Consider the following 16,268-nt stretch of genomic DNA (forward strand, 5'->3'; position numbering starts at 1 on the left):
CTTTAAAAAATACATCTAAACACCAAAAAGTTTGTCATCTAAAACATGTTTACTAAATAAATGATAAAAGTCCAATATGTAAAGTTTTATCGATGAAAAACTCAATCATTGTAGACAAAACTTTGTCTAATCATCATTGGTTGTAGATTTTGAAACTTCTTTTGGTTGAACGATCCCTCTTCTTGTGTGCGTGTATATATATATGTCCTTGCTTAACAAACTTATGAATTAAATTCATATATTATATGTTATTTCATTGTTTATATTTTTAATGCATCTTTTTAATGTGAACAATTTTTAATCGTGTATTCGTTTTCTCGGAATCTTTTTATTACACGTTGCTAATCATATTTGTCATAACACGCCAAGCTTCACTCATCTAGTAGAATCAATTTATGTTCCACCAAAATGAAGAGGCACCAATTTGAAACCCTCGAGTGAGAATAATCATCTATTGCCCCCGAGGCTAGGTGTGAAAAGGTCTAGTACAATATGATTGTACAAATATTTGTTCATTAAGTACCTGATCACCATCCATCACGAGGATAGGGCCCAAGGTCTGATGGAGGGTAATCCGGTGCTTAATTCACGATTTTTGTGCAATTATATTGCACTCGATCCTGACTCTTCTTAGGTGGGTAAGGACGACTTGAGATTTTTACCAATGTTGTCAGTATCTTTCTGCCGTGAATTGTTTGGCCAACTATTCAGGTGAATTGGCCGATGCCGATTCTCACGAAAATCATTTTGAATCGGTAAAAAAATAGTTAAAAAAGATTTTCCATCAATCAGAATGTGACATTTGTTAAAACTATTAAAATAATAATACATTTTTTATTTTAAGTATTTTTTATATTTATTAAAAAAATAGCCAATTCAGGTTAGTATCGTATCGATTTTCTGCTGATACGATACATATTGGCCGATATAAGCCGATGGTGACAACATTGGTTTAAAATCAATGTGTTCACGACCGAGTGAACAAACTTTTAAATACCAAACATATTACAACAATGTGGGGGTTCTTTGGGTCATTAGTTAAGAAAATATTGATTAAGCAAAGCCAATTAAGTTGGGTTTTTTTTTTATGATTAAGAAAAACCTTCATCCAGAACTGGGTCACTTAATAGGCTGGACTTCCTGTAAGGTAAAACTTTGGGTTAAAGACATGACCACTGATAACTTGATTAAGTAAAAAAAAAGGAAGGAATTAGTTAATGATTTAATTGTTGTGTTGGACCATTATGGGTAACAGGGAGGGTAAGGGTGTCCTGACCTGATCAAGACCAGCGCCAGGTTCGACAGAAAGTGGGTTTGGCATAAATGAATGAGGTCTGAATAAAGCTCGAGTCAGTCCTATTGGGTTCAATTAATATAAAGGCCTGTTATGGTTTATGAAATTTCATACCTGAGGTCTGACCTCAGTTTCTATTAAAATGTGCAAAATTTTAATGTAAAAGATTTATATATATGATTTTGCTTTGTATGGGCTAGATCTAGTGTATCAAATCCTAATTTGGTCCAAATATGGGTTTTTTTCATGGTAGGTCCAGTCATATAAAAGTCCGGACTCACCCATTTTTGTGAAAATCCAACCCGTTGACACCTTGTAATCTTTCCCAATCTCTCTGTTTAGGGATGGCAATGGACAGGGGCAGGTGTGGCGGACAAACTCTCCACTTCCACTTCGTCTCATAATTTTTGTCTTTCATCTTAAATTCATCCCTCACTAATAAGGAACTTTAGACCTCTAACTTGCCCTAGAGATAAAATCCTCATCCTTATCCTTGGTCCCATGTCCTTCATTTTGTCTTTTGTGGCTATTACTAATATATATATATATATATATATATAATTTAAATGTTATTTTATAAAAATATTAAAAATATATTAATATTTTTTAGGTTTGGCTCAAACTCATGTGGAACCACACTAGGTTCAAACTCGAGTCTAATCAAATCCACTATAAGAAAAACTATACTCCGACTTGATAAGAACTATACGATCGTTGATGGGTATGATCTTTTAGAACGTGTATATTTTAGCTATTTTTTTTTTGAACTTAACGAGAGAAACTAAATCTTTTTTTGACTTATGAAAAATCTGAAGAGGGAGGCCTATATATAAGGTTTGGGACCATATCCTAATGTGTTTAAGAATTTCTTTCCAACTCAATCCATTGTAGAGTTATAGATAAGGGTCTCTCCTCCACATAATGTATCATACCAAGATATTACAGAATTCATCTTAATTAGATTACATAAACCAAGCCTGAACCTAGGATAGCCTTATAATGTGTGGTTAACATATGTAAGCTCACACGATTTTCTAAATGATGGCACCCTAAGGTCGAGAAATGCACCTAGGTTTATACCCTAGTTTCCCTGCTGGCAAGGGAAAAAAATGACAGCTGATGTCCTTGTATTTGGTTGATGTTTCTTTTTCTTCACAATCATCAAATAGAGCAGGGGAACTGATTCATCTGATTGGATTTTGATTCCATTTTCATGCTCCCTGCAGCACTGCGATGAAGAACTGAAATAATTTAGGGTTAAAAACATCAATTTCTTGTAAGTGTGGCAAAAACCTCATCGTATCCAATTTCTTTGAAATTCACAATTTTAGTCTGCAACTTATAAGTTTATAACTTAGTACACTCTCTCTCTCTCTCTCGCCCAAAGGAGACAAAAAATAACAGAACCAGCAGAAACACTTAAAGGGAAACAAAAGAAAAGGCAAATTCACTTCGGATTTCTGGGGTATGACGGCCTTCATCACAAACCTTCCGGATCATCGAGAGTAGGGGTGGCAATAGGGTCGGGTTGGTGGGTTGGCGGGTCGGGATGGCGGGTTGGCGTGTCAGCATACCTCAACCCGAACCCGACCCGTTTATTAAACGGGTCGGCTGTGGCAAACACGAACCCGACCCGTTTAATAAACGGTTAACCCGACACGACCCGCCAACCCATTTAATAAATGGGTTGGGTCGGGTAAACGGGTTTTCAGGTTCGCGGGTCAGGTTGGTGGGTCGGGTTGGCGGGTTGACAGATCGGGTTGGCAGGTAGGCAGGTTGGCGGGTCGGGTTGACGCGTCGGGTTGGCGGGTTGACGGGTCGGGCAGACGGGTTGGCAGGTTGGCGGGTAGGGTTGGCGGTCGGGTTGGCGGGTTGGCAGGTTGACCCACCCGCCTAACCCGTTTATTAAACGGGTTGGCATACCCCCAACCCGACCTGTTTAATAAATGGGTTACACAGGTCGACCCGTTTATTAAACGGGTTGGCTTAAGCCCAACCCGAACCCGCCTAAGAGGCCGGTTGGCGGGTCGTGTCAGAAATTGCCACCCCTAATCGAGAGGCATTGCAAGGAAGAACCATCTTAGGAAAAGATGGTTGAGAGGGGAGATAGAGCACCAAAACGCTGTAGCTGGTCTAGAGAGAGAAAGATGCAGCTTCTAGAGAGTCCTTTTAGATAGGATGAGATTTTTAATGGGTAGTCATTTGGCATAGGATGGGTTTCATCCTACATTCAGTCTTAGCTGTCTAATCAACGGTTAAGAGTGACATATTTTCAGCTGAATGTAAACAGATGGTCCAGATGCTTAAGCTGGACAGCTAAGATATGTCATGGATGAGTTCTTTTTTTGGGCTTCTGGCGAGAAATAATGATAGAGGATAGATCATGTGCAATGTGATGGTACACTTTTGGTGTGCTGCTGCACTTGATCACCCACCATCTCTACAGCTGACAGACTGCATCTCAAAGACGTGGTGATAAGGTACAGCAACACACTAAATACGTGCAATCATATTGCACCTGATCCTCCCTAATGATAGAAGGCGATTCCTACTTAACAAAATTGTTCAGGAAAAGAAGAGGAATGGCCGACGGCAGCCAGAAAATGTGTGGAGAGACATTTAAGACAGACAGATTGCATGAACTCTCGAATACCTCCTCTCTTGATGACAGCCATAGAGAAATGGGGAGTGTGTTCAAGATGGTGAAAACTCAAAACATGATTTGTTTATTTCCATCCTTTTTTTTTTTTTGCTTTTTCTTTTTCTTATGGATACAAAAGAAGAAAAAACAGAAAAATGGAGAAACAACCGATTTAAAAGTTTCTAAGCGTGAAGTGTGTAACATTTTTAAGCTGCATGGGAGGGGAGATGGTAATTAATGAGGGTTTAATTAATACCACCTACCCCCACAGATGTTTGAGAATCCTGTTTTGGAAGGTGAGAATGGTCTTAGAGTGAAGATGGGCGTGGAGATGACCATTTTCTTCCTTAACTGACAACTCCAGTCTCATCTCTCATTTTCATCTCCACTCTCATCACCCCTCTCATCTCCTTTCTAACACAGGCTCCCAAACAGAGCCTAAGAATCATTGAGGAAACTATTAGAATGGAAGTGAATATCAAACAAAAGCTAAAGTGGTAAGGAAGCTAATAAAGTTTTCATTCAACACTAAATTGAAATGGCTAACAATACAAAAAAAATGTAATTGTTACTATATATATATATATATATATATATATATATATATATATATATATATATATATATATATATATATATATATATATATATATATATATATATATATATATATATCCCAGATATTTGCTTTATGAGTGATGTGTAGTTGAGTAATCCATAAGGGAACAACTTAAAACAGGATTTCGCTGAGTGTCCATCTTGCGTGTGATGGACACTCGGCATTTTTTCTGCAAAAAATGTTGAAAAGCATAAAAAAACATGCAAAAAGCCATTAACAGCCGTTCTGAAGCACCGTTAAAAGTCATTTTCAAAGTTTCAGGTGCATCCCCTATGGGGCGTTAGTGACGCTTCAAAAGCTCCTCTAATTCAAAAACTCGCAAAAAATGTTTTCCACCCTTTTCATGTGCTGGCCATCCATCACGCGCACAATGAACGGCCAGTATGATTCCATTAGTGCCTGTGCACCTAAAGATTGTGCAGCTACGAATTTTTCTTGCTTTAGAGTTTATATAAAAGCTAAATTGATTCAAAGAAACTGACCTTAATAAAGACACCACTTAGCCAAGATTCATAATAACACCAGGTGAACAACATCAAGGACAACGAAATGCTCACAAGATACAGGGGCATAATTTTTGGTGTAATAAGACCTTTTTCAAACCATTTTTATATATTGTAATGGTGATAAATCTGAAAAAAAATAAAAAATTTATATATTATATATAGGGGCATGAAAACCAACCAAACCTACCCACTAGATAATCTTTATCGGATTTTCAGTATTTTTTAAATTCTAACCTTACATATGTGATCTATGCGCTTATTTTTATCTGAATCAGTTCTCGGAGCATTTGATTCCTATGCATGGATGGGTTTTTATAAAGTTTCAAAAATCAACAGCCCTACAATTTTCACAAATTTTTGAGGCTCCAAATACCATTTTTTCATATGAAAAATGAAAACCTACCCACTAGAAAACCTACCAAACCTACCCACTAAGAAACAAAAAACTTATGAAAATTGTAAGCCATTAACTTTTGAAACCTTATAAAGACTTACCATGCGTTGGAATCAAATGCTCCAAGAACTAATTCTTATAAAAACAAGTGCATAGATCACAGAATTTAAAAAAAAACACCAAAAATTAGATAAATGTTTTTTAGTGGGTAGGTTTGGGAGGTTTTTTATTGTATAGGTTTTCATTCTCCATAAATCTATGGAGCTAAAAAGAATAGGTGCAAGTTGTAATCACTCAATCTGCCCATGTAGATGGGTTCAACATGCTTTATTTGCTATAGATCAAATCTTGAATTGTGCTTCTCTGACGCAATCATACAACTTTTCTGCGTGATGAAGTTTTAGCACAGGCCATTGATTTTTATAGCTCATGAAAACCTTGCATTTACTTACATGATGCAATCACATGATACAAAACCCATTTCCTACAAAAAAAATAATGTACATCACATCTGTCAGATCTGATTTACAAAAAGATCAAAAGAATATGTTTAGGAGAAGATTTCTCTGCAATAGTTCTGCATCTTCATTAGTGTGTGTGTGAGATGACCATTTGAGTATGTTCAATGCGTTGAGCATTGCTTTTTGCCTCCCTCCAATTGTTTTATGTCCTTTTGATGGGAAAATGTCGAGCTCTGAGAATGGCCATACTTCTCCCACGATTGATGAAACAAACAACTTTGCAATGAAAAGGGATAAGGGTGAGATGGCAGGTGTGGGCTCCAGCCCCCCTTTTTGTCAATTTTGAATCACACCTCATCCCATGTGAAAAACTTTTCTCATACCTGGTCCATGCTGGCAGCAACGTGGGCCCCAAGGATGGGAAAAGGCATTCCCATCCCCAGCTAGCATGAAACAAATGGGCTGACGTCTCCTAAGTCCTATCATAAAGCCTTGCAACAACTCCAGAGCTGCAGATTTCCTGGCAACCCCTGCCCTGGTGACCCTCACCAAACTGCACCACCTTCTCATAAATGCCTTCCATGATCAACAGCACCACCAGCACCCTTCTTCACTGTCCAGAACTTCTCATTCACCACCTTGTTCAACTGGCTTAGGCCCAAGCTCCTACGAGACCTCCCCATCTAGGATACTTAAGCCTGACACCAAGAAAGTCTCCAACCTCTAGGATGCCCTCCTGCATGTAGGTAGGGGTGGCAATCGGGTCGGGTTGTCGGGTTGGCGTGTCAGCATACCTCAACCCGAACCCGACCCGTTTATTAAACGGGTTGGCTGTGGCAAACACGAACCCGACCCGTTTAATAAACGGGTAACCCGACACGACCCGCCAACCCATTTAATAAATGGGTTGGGTCGGGTAAACGGGTTTTCAGGTTCGCGGGTCAGGTTGGCGGGTCGGGTTGATGGATCGGGTTGGCGGGTCGGGTTGACGGGTTGGCGGGTCGGGTTGGCGGGTTGGCGGGTCGACCCACCCGCCTAACCCGTTTATTAAACGGGTCAGCCGGGTTGGCGGGTTGGCATACCCCCAACCCGAACCCGACCTGTTTAATAAACGGGTTACGCGGGTCGACCCGTTTATTAAACGGGTTGGCTTAAGCCCAACCCGAACCCGCCTAAGAGGCGGGTTGGCGGGTCGTGTCAGAAATTGCCACCCCTACATGTAGGGCTGGGAAACGAGACGAGCTACCCGTAGCTCAACTCATATTCTGCTCGTAAAGAACACATTCAAACTTGTGAAATGGGCTCAGCAAGCCGAACATGCACAATCAGTGCTCGGCTTGGCACGAATAGGCTTGCTAACTAGTAAATGAATATAATTTACATGACCTGAATTTTGCCCCATTTTTTATATTTTTTTAAATTTATAAAACACATTTGCATTTTCTTTCCTAAAATACAGTGGAAGACTTTAAAAATGAAATTAGGGACAAGCATTCCATGATCACATGACCCATCACATTTCATAGGCAAAATATTTGCCTAGAAGCATGTACCATGCATATACAATGTGCAATAGAACAAAAACTATATAAAATTAAATGTGCTATATTGCACAAATGAGACGAGTGGACTCAATGTTAGGGCCACCAAAATATATCATATACCTAAAATATGTGTTTGGCTTGCATGCAGTAAGCTTAAATTCCAAATCCTATTGCTTATAGCTTTGAAACAATACATTTATTTTGTAAATGAGCTAGCTTCCGCTTTGTAGGTCTGAATCAAAGAAAATTTGAGGTTGTGGGGGGGGAACCGAGTAATGAAAACCGATTCCCACCCACCCATCATGAGTGGGTCTCTCACGTATGAGAGGGAGTGGGGAGGGTGAAGTTAGGGTTAGGAAACCCTTCACCTACCTCTCATGGTGGTCCTCTGTCGGTGGTAGCAGCCGGTGGCAGCAATGGCTATCGCTAACCAAGGAGGGCTGGTGGTTGGTCGCTCTGCTCGAAAAGAGAGAGAGAGAGAGGGAGGTTCGCTCCATCACTAGCATGTTGTGGGTGTCAGGAGGCTTTCGCAGACAGGTGGGAGTTGTTGGAAAAATCAAGGTTCTTTTATGTACGTGGCTTCTTTTAGCCTAGTTTGTTGTGGTCAGTTAGAGTTTGTAGTGGTCCGTTAGTGTTGGTTGCAGAGTCCTTTGCATGTTAGCACTTTGTTAGGAGTTAGTGGATAACTGTTAGTTATGGGCTCCATAATATGTAATGCTAGTCTATTGTATTTAAAGAGTGCAAGTAATGAAAACTCAAGTTTATGCTCTCCAATTCTAAGAGTAGTATCAGAGCCAACGAGGTCTATAGAGTGGTTCCAAAGAAAGAAAGTTTGTGATATAAGAGGAGTGGAGCATCAGTTTTATTTTTTTGCAGCAGCAAAACAATGGCAACTGATGCTTTTGTTCTTTGATGGTCACTATGACTATTGGAGCCTGCTTATGGAGAATTTTCTCAGGGTCAAGGAGTATTGGCAAGTTGTTTCCGAAGGAATTATGGAACCACCAGCCGGCACAGCAGTGACGGATGCGCAAAGAGCGGAGCTAGAAGGGCTCCGACTGAAAGATCTCAAGGCGAAGAATTATCTTTTCCAAACTATTGATCGCTCAATCTTGAAAACCATTCTTTACAAGGATACCTCCAAGGATATTTGGGATTCCATGAAGAAGAAGTACCAAGGTTATGGGCAAAGAGGCAGCAACTTCAAGCTCTTCGTTCAGAGTTTGAAATGCTTCGAATGAAATCTGGAGAGTTAGTTACAGATTATTTCTCAAGAACTATGGCAATCGTCAACAAGATGTGGATCCATGGCGACAAGACGGAGGACGTCACCATTATTGAGAAGATTCTCTGATCCATGACACCAAAATTTAATTTTGTAGTCTATTCTATAGAAGAAGCTAATGATTTTGATGAACTTTCAATTGATGAATTACAAAGCTCATTGTTGGTTCATGAGCAAAAAATTAACCAGCAGAAGAAAGAGGAGCAAGCATTGAAGGCCTCATCAGAAAGGTATTATGCACCAAGTAGATCTGATAGAGGACGAGGAAAAGGCAGAGGTCGAGGAAGAGGAGGCAGAGAAAACAATGATCGTGAAAATAAACAAATCATCAACATCATGAGAATCAATTCCAAGGAAAAGGAAGAGGACGTGGAGGCCATCATTCAACAAATTATAAGCCAAAGTCAACAGACAAGTCCAATATTGAGTGCTACAAATGTCATAGGTATGGCCATTATCAGTCAGAATGTCAAACTAATTTGAATAAACAAAGTGGAGAAAGAACTAACTTTGCAGAAAAAGAAGAAGAGGTGTCTCTACTGATGGTGTGTCACGTGAAGGAAGAAACTCAACAAAACATGTGGTATTTAAACACAGGCTGCAACAACCACATGTGTAGAGATAAGAAGGCGTTCTTAGATTTGGATGAGACTTTCCACAGCACTTTCAAGTTTGGTGACAATTCCACAGTCTCTATCATGGGAAAAGGAAGGGTAACTATCCAAACCAAAGGAGATTTTGCTCACACAATCTCTAATGTTCTCTATGTGCCAGATTTAAAGACCAACTTGCTTAGTGTGGGTCAGCTGCAAGAAAAGGGGTACGAGATTTCTATCAAAGATGGAGTCTGTAAAATTCAAGATGCAAAATTGGGTTTAATTGCTCAAGTTAAGATGACGGTGAGTCGTATGTTTCCTCTCTATCTCAAGAACACCCCATTCATGCTTCTTGGCAAAACTGAGAGATATGGCATGGTTATGGCATTTTCGCTATGGTCATCTAAACTTTGGTGGATTGAAGACTCTACAACAGAAAAATATGGTGACTGGTATTCCTCAAATCACATCTCCCATCGAAGTTTGTGAAGAATGTGTTGTTAGCAAACAACACCGCAATCAATTTCCTCAAGGAAAATCATGGAAAGCAACGAAAGCATTGGAGCTGGTTCATTCTGATCTATGTGGGCCAATAAATCCAACTTTCAATGGAGGTAGAAGATATTTTATTACTTTCATTGATGATTTTAGTCGAAAAACATGGGTGTATATTTTGCAAGAAAAATATGAAGCTTTTGCAGCCTTTAAAGCTTATAAAGTGCTTGTTGAGAAAGAAGTTGGCAGCTCAATAAAGGTACTTTGCACTGATTGCGGTGGAGAATACAATTCACAAGAATTTGCAAATTTTTGTGAAACACATGGCATCAAGTGACAACTTACAACAACTTACACACCGCAGCAAAATGGGGTATTTGAGAGAAAGAATCGCACAATTCTAAATATGGTGCGGTCTTTTGACAAAGAGTGGCGTTCCAAAAAGTTTCTGGCTTGAAGTAGTCAATTGGAGTATTCATATTTTGAATAGAAGTCCCACTTTTTCTGTTCAAAATTTGACACCAGAGGAAGCATGGAGCGGACGAAAAATGGGCGTAGATCATTTCAGATTTTTTGGGTGTCTTGCTTATGCCCATATTCCAGATAAAAGGAGAAGAAAGCTAGATGATAAGGGAGAAAAGTGCATTTTTCTTGTTATTAGTGATCAATTAAAAGCTTATAAGTTATACAATTCTAACACCAAGAAAATTATTATCAGTCGTGATGTGTTTTTTGACGAAGAAGGAACTTGGTCATGGAATGAAAATGGTGTTAAACAACATATTCCAGCAGATTTTGATGATGATGAGCAAAGGTGGCAGCCATTGAAGAATGTACAGGAACCATAAGCCACTCAAAATGCTCCAGTAATGGATCAAAGCCTACTTGCAACTGATTCAAATGAAGAACAAAGGTCTCAGCATGTTCGAAGAAGACCTGCATGGATGACTGATTATGAGGTAAATGGTGTCGAGAAAGATGTGGATGCACTTACATATCTTGCTTTGTTTTCAGATTGTGATCCTACCACTTTTGAAGTTGCTGTCAAAGAATCAAAATGGTGGAAGGTGGTGGATGAAGAAATCTCAGCAATTGAAAGAAATAATACTTGGGAGTTGACTGAGCTTCCAAGACGGCAGAAGACAATTAGTGTCAAGTGGGTGTACAAGACAAAATTGAAGGAGAATGGCAAAGTAGACAAGTACAAGGCACGCTTAGTAGCTAAAGGCTATAAGCAAGAGTTTGGTGTGGATTACAGAGAAGCTTTTGCCCCTATTGCACGACTTGATACAGTCAGATTGGTGATTGCATTGGTGGCTCAAAATTTATGGCCTATCTTTTAGTTGGACGTGAAATCAACTTTCTTACATGGAGATTTGGATGAATAGGTATTTATAGATCAACCTCCTGGTTATGTTTATATTGGAGAAGAGCATAAGGTGTATTAATTAAAAAAGGCATTATATGAACTAAAACAAGCTCCAAGAGCTTGGTATAGTCGTATAAATGCTTATTTTTTTAAGGAGAGTTTTAAGAAATATCCATATGAACACACACTTTTTACAAAGATTGGAGATGGGGGTAAAATGCTCATTGCCTGACTATATGTGGATGACTTGATTTACACTGGAAATGATAGTGCCATGTTTGAAATTTTTAAGAAGTCTATGATGGTTGAATTTGAAATGTCTGATCTTGGTATGATGCATTACTTTCTTGGTATAGAAGTAGTGCATTTCTCTATTGAATTTTTTATTACTCAAAAGAAGTATGTGTGAGAAATGTTGGACAGGTTTCAGATGAAGGATTGCAATACTGCTAGTACACCATCTGAGCTTGGTTTGAAGCTAAACAAAGATAATGGAGGAAAGAAACTTGACAACACTCTTTACAAGCAGATAGTGGGGACACTACAAGAAAATTGTTAATTAGCGACGGAAATTTGTGACGGATTTTTTCCGTCGCTAATTAGCGACAGATTAGCTAGAGATAGAATCTGTCGCTAATTCGCGACAGATTAGCGAGGAAACAACTTTTATCGCTAATCTGTCACTACTTAGCGACGGATTAGCGACTGCAATTTTTTGTAGCTACTTTTTATTAAAAGAACATCATTTTAGCGATGGATTTAGAGAGGGAACTCTGTCGTCGCTAATTAGCGACGGCGTAGCGACAGAATATATTCTGTCGCTTTTTTTGTATTTTGGTATTTTGATTTAGCGACGGCTTAGCGACGAAAACATTCCGTCGCTAAATGTCGCGTAAATCCCTAATCTCATCCCTCTTTCTCTTTTTCCTGTTTCGCTGTATTGCTCCCGCCCGCCGCCCTCTCCCTCCCGCCGCCCGTCGGCTCTCGCCACCTTCCGGCCGCCGTCGCTCACCAGCCGCCGCTCCCCGTCCACCGCTCGCCAGCCGCCGCTCGCCAGCTGCCGCTCCCCGTCAACCTCCCGCCACCGCCCGGCGACGCACAGGTAATCACTTGCATCTTCTTCTTCTTCTTCTTCTTCTTCTTCTTCTTCTTCACGCTGTACGCCCCGGCGATGGCCGATGAGGTTGAGCCCGGGCTATCGGCGGCGAACCTCGCCTGAGCTTGCCTTGTCTCAAGCTCATGGCCTGAGGTGAGGCTTCGCCTGAGCCGGGCTTGCCTCAGGCTCATAGCCTGAGGTGAGTCCTCGCTTGAGCCAGCCTCATGCTCGAGCCATAAGGTGTGCTCGTTGAGGCCAGGGTCGAGCCCTCGCCTGGGCCAGGTTCACGTCTGAGCCTCCCCTGAGGTGAGCTCACCTCAGCCTAGCCTCCATTCCTCACTTCAGTCAGGCTTGAGGTCTTGCTCATCCACGCAACCTCGCCAGCCTGTTCGCTGTCCCTTGTGTGCACGTTTTCAAGATCCACAATCCTTCCATCGCCCTCACGTTGGTCCATCAAACCTTCAAGTTGTGGGTCTTTTGCTTGGTTTGTTATTGGAATCATCAAAATCACATTTCTTTCTTAAGATTCCACATGCTTGTGTTAATTTTTTTTTTCTTTTTTCCACTTTGGTGATGATCATGAATGTGTGCATCAAGCATGAAAGAATCAGATTTCTTTTTTTTTCCTACTTTGGGCGAAAAGTTTCGTAACATTGGTGCAATTTTGAATTATACTGAAAACATGGGAGCAATTTGAAAAATTAGCCTTTAGTTTTTTCATCGAGTTCTCACTACAATTTGATGTTCAAGCTTCAAAAACAAGGTTCGGAGTGCACTTATAATTTTTCTTCCTTTTTTTTAGGGGAAGACGCTAGTTTAAAAAAATATATCATCAATGCTTCTTTTTCACTTTATTTCATCGCATTTCATCATTAGATATATATCATCAACAGTTTAGTTGTTTTTTGCATTGCATAAGTGTTTGTGTTTCCCTAATTAGCTTCAATATTCATTTTAACACAGTGTTTTTTGCAGATTTCTCAACGAAACTCGCTTGTGCCCCGCCACTCGTGGTAAGTAAGTGACAAAAACAATGCAAATCGGGTAAATACCCATGGTGAGTAAGTGATGCAAGCGCATCACATGTTATTTAATTTATTGAATGTAACACTTTATTGTTCACACACTCACTTAGTTGTTGATATCTAGGACTGCTTTGTTGGAGTTCGGAGATCATGCTGAGCATGATTTTAATGTATGAGAATAGAAGTGTTCTTATTTTTGGAGTACGGAGTCCATGCTATGCATGGTAGTAGTTAGTGGGATATTGAAGTGTGTTTGCTGCAGGTACATGTTTGACATTTGTTTGATATGAAGCATGCTTCAAATGAATGTATCGTGTCATGAATAGTTTGCACATGAAAATATTAAGTTATCAATGCATGCATCATAATTCTTGTGATTGTATGACATCATATATTGCATGATAAATTTGATATTTTCTTCATCATAGCATTCTGATGGTTCTCTTTTAACTGGTTAGGATACTATTTGTAACATCATACGACAGAATGACTGCAAACCGTGAATGGATGTACCGTAGGTTAGTGGACAATGAGTTATCGCATGAATATATGGATGGTGTCGATAGTTTTATTGAATTTGCAACGGCAAGTGTCAGTACGGTAGATCCCACAGGTCGGATTAGGTGTTCCTGCAAGATTTGTAAGAATAATCGATTTGTAGAACCTCATGGCGTTAGACATCACCTATACAGGAAGGGTTTTGTGAGTGATTATCAGAACTGGACGTTTCATGAAGAAGAATTTAGAAACGATTTTGATGCACGGGTGAATGTGGTGCACGATAATCCATATACGAATTTGATATTTGATGCTGCAGGAACAGAACTGGGTTCTGCTATGAGTTCTAGTGATGTAAGAACTGTCGTAGATGAAGAATCACCAAACGATGCAGCTAGTAGATTTTATGATTTACTTAAAGATGCTGATGAGCCACTTTGGAATGGTTGTGAGAGTCACACTATCTTGTCTGCAGTTCTTCAACTAATGAATTTGAAGTCCGAGTATAATTTGAGTCAATCATGTTTTGACCGTTTGTGCATGATTGTGAAGAGTATGTTGCCTAAAGATGAGAAATTGCCACAAAATTTCTATCGTGCGAAAGTTATGGTCAACGCTCTAGGTATGGGTTACAAAAAGATTGATGTTTGTCCAAATCACTGCATGTTGTATTTCAAGGAGCAGGAAAATGACATATCATGCCCGTCATGTGGGCATCCTCGGTTCAAGCCAAAGACAAGAGGCAATGGTAGCACGAGATCAAAGGAAGTTTCATACAAGTCGCTCCGCTACTTTCCTATCACTCCTAGATTGCAGCGATTGTATATGTCTTCAAGGACAGCTAAACACATGAGATGGCATGCAAATAAAGTTCGACACAATGAAAACAAGATCACGCATCCTGTTGACGCTGAAGCTTGGAAGCACTTTGATCGTACTCATCAGAACTTCGCAATGGAAGTGCGAAATGTTAGACTCGGTCTATGTACAGATGGATTTAATCCATTTGGGGGTAGATCAACTCCATACTCATGCTGGCCAGTATTTGTAACTCCATACAACCTTCCACCAAGCTTGTGTATGAAACGTCCAAATCTTTTCTTGTCTCTGTTGATCCCTGGTCCGACCTCACCTGGCCAAAATCTTGATGTATATCTAAGGCCATTGATTGATGAATTAAAAGTATTGTGGGATGACGGTGTTACCACGTATGATGCCCACAAAAAACAAAATTTCAACATGAAGGTCGTTGTTCTATGGACAATCAGTGACTTCCCTGCATATGGTATGTTATCTGGTTGGAGCACACATGGGAGGTTGGCTTGTCCGTACTGCATGGAGGATTCCAAAGCTTTTAGATTGAGGCATGGAAGGAAGCCTTGCTGGTTTGATTGTCATCGTCGATTTCTACCCAGCGATCATCCGTTTCGACGTCAAAAGAATGCATTTAAAGCAGGCACAACTGAAACGGAAGGTCCATCCTCAAGATTGTCTGGCATAGAGATTCTAAGAAGATTGCGATACTTTCCAGATGTATTAACAGATGCCCGCAGTCCTACACCCTTCCGTGGATTTGGGAAGGATCACAATTGGACAAAAAAATCTATTTTTTGGGAACTACCGTATTGGCCGACCCTATTGATACGACATAATTTGGATGTGATGCATGTAGAGAAAAATGTGTTTGATAATGTGTTCAATACAGTAATGAATATTAAAGGAAAAACGAAGGATAATCTGAAGGCCCGTATGAATTTAAAATTAATATGTAAAAGACCAGAATTGGAACTCAAAGAGTATAATGGCAAAGTACTGAAACCAAAGGCGAAGTACGTGCTCGGACCTGATCAAATAAAACATGTATGTCAATGGTTGAGACAACTGAGATTTCCAGATGGATATGTCTCTAACATTGCTCGGGCTGTGAAGATTGACGATGGACAGTTATATGGGTTGAAGAGCCATGATTGTCATATCTTTATGCAACGATTGATACCCCTAGCATTCCATGATATGTTAGACAAACCTATATGGGGGTATTGTCTGAGTTGAGTGGATTTTTCAGAACATTGTGCGCACGGGAGGTCGTTGTATCAGATGTAAAGAATCTCGAGGACTCTGTCATCACCACTGTTTGTCTGTTAGAAAAGATATTTCCGCCAGCATTTTTCGATGTTATGGAACATTTGATCATACATCTGCCATATGAACTAAGGGTTGGTGGCCCTGCGCAATATCGATGGATGTACGTATATGTTTTTTTATATTTGTCTCTTTAGTAACAGATATTTAAAATTTGAAATGTATATTCTTGTCAGATGCATGTTCGACCTAAAAAAAAAGGTTCATAATAAAGCAAGAGTAGAAGGCTCTATTTGTGAGGCGTACACTTTAGAAGAGATTTCAAATTTCTCATCTATGTACTTCGAACCTCATATTCCAACA

The sequence above is a fragment of the Nuphar pumila genome, chromosome 5 (genome assembly GCF_984573655.1).
Source record: "Nuphar pumila chromosome 5, dmNupPumi1.hap1.1, whole genome shotgun sequence".
Lineage (NCBI taxonomy): Eukaryota > Viridiplantae > Streptophyta > Magnoliopsida > Nymphaeales > Nymphaeaceae > Nuphar > Nuphar pumila.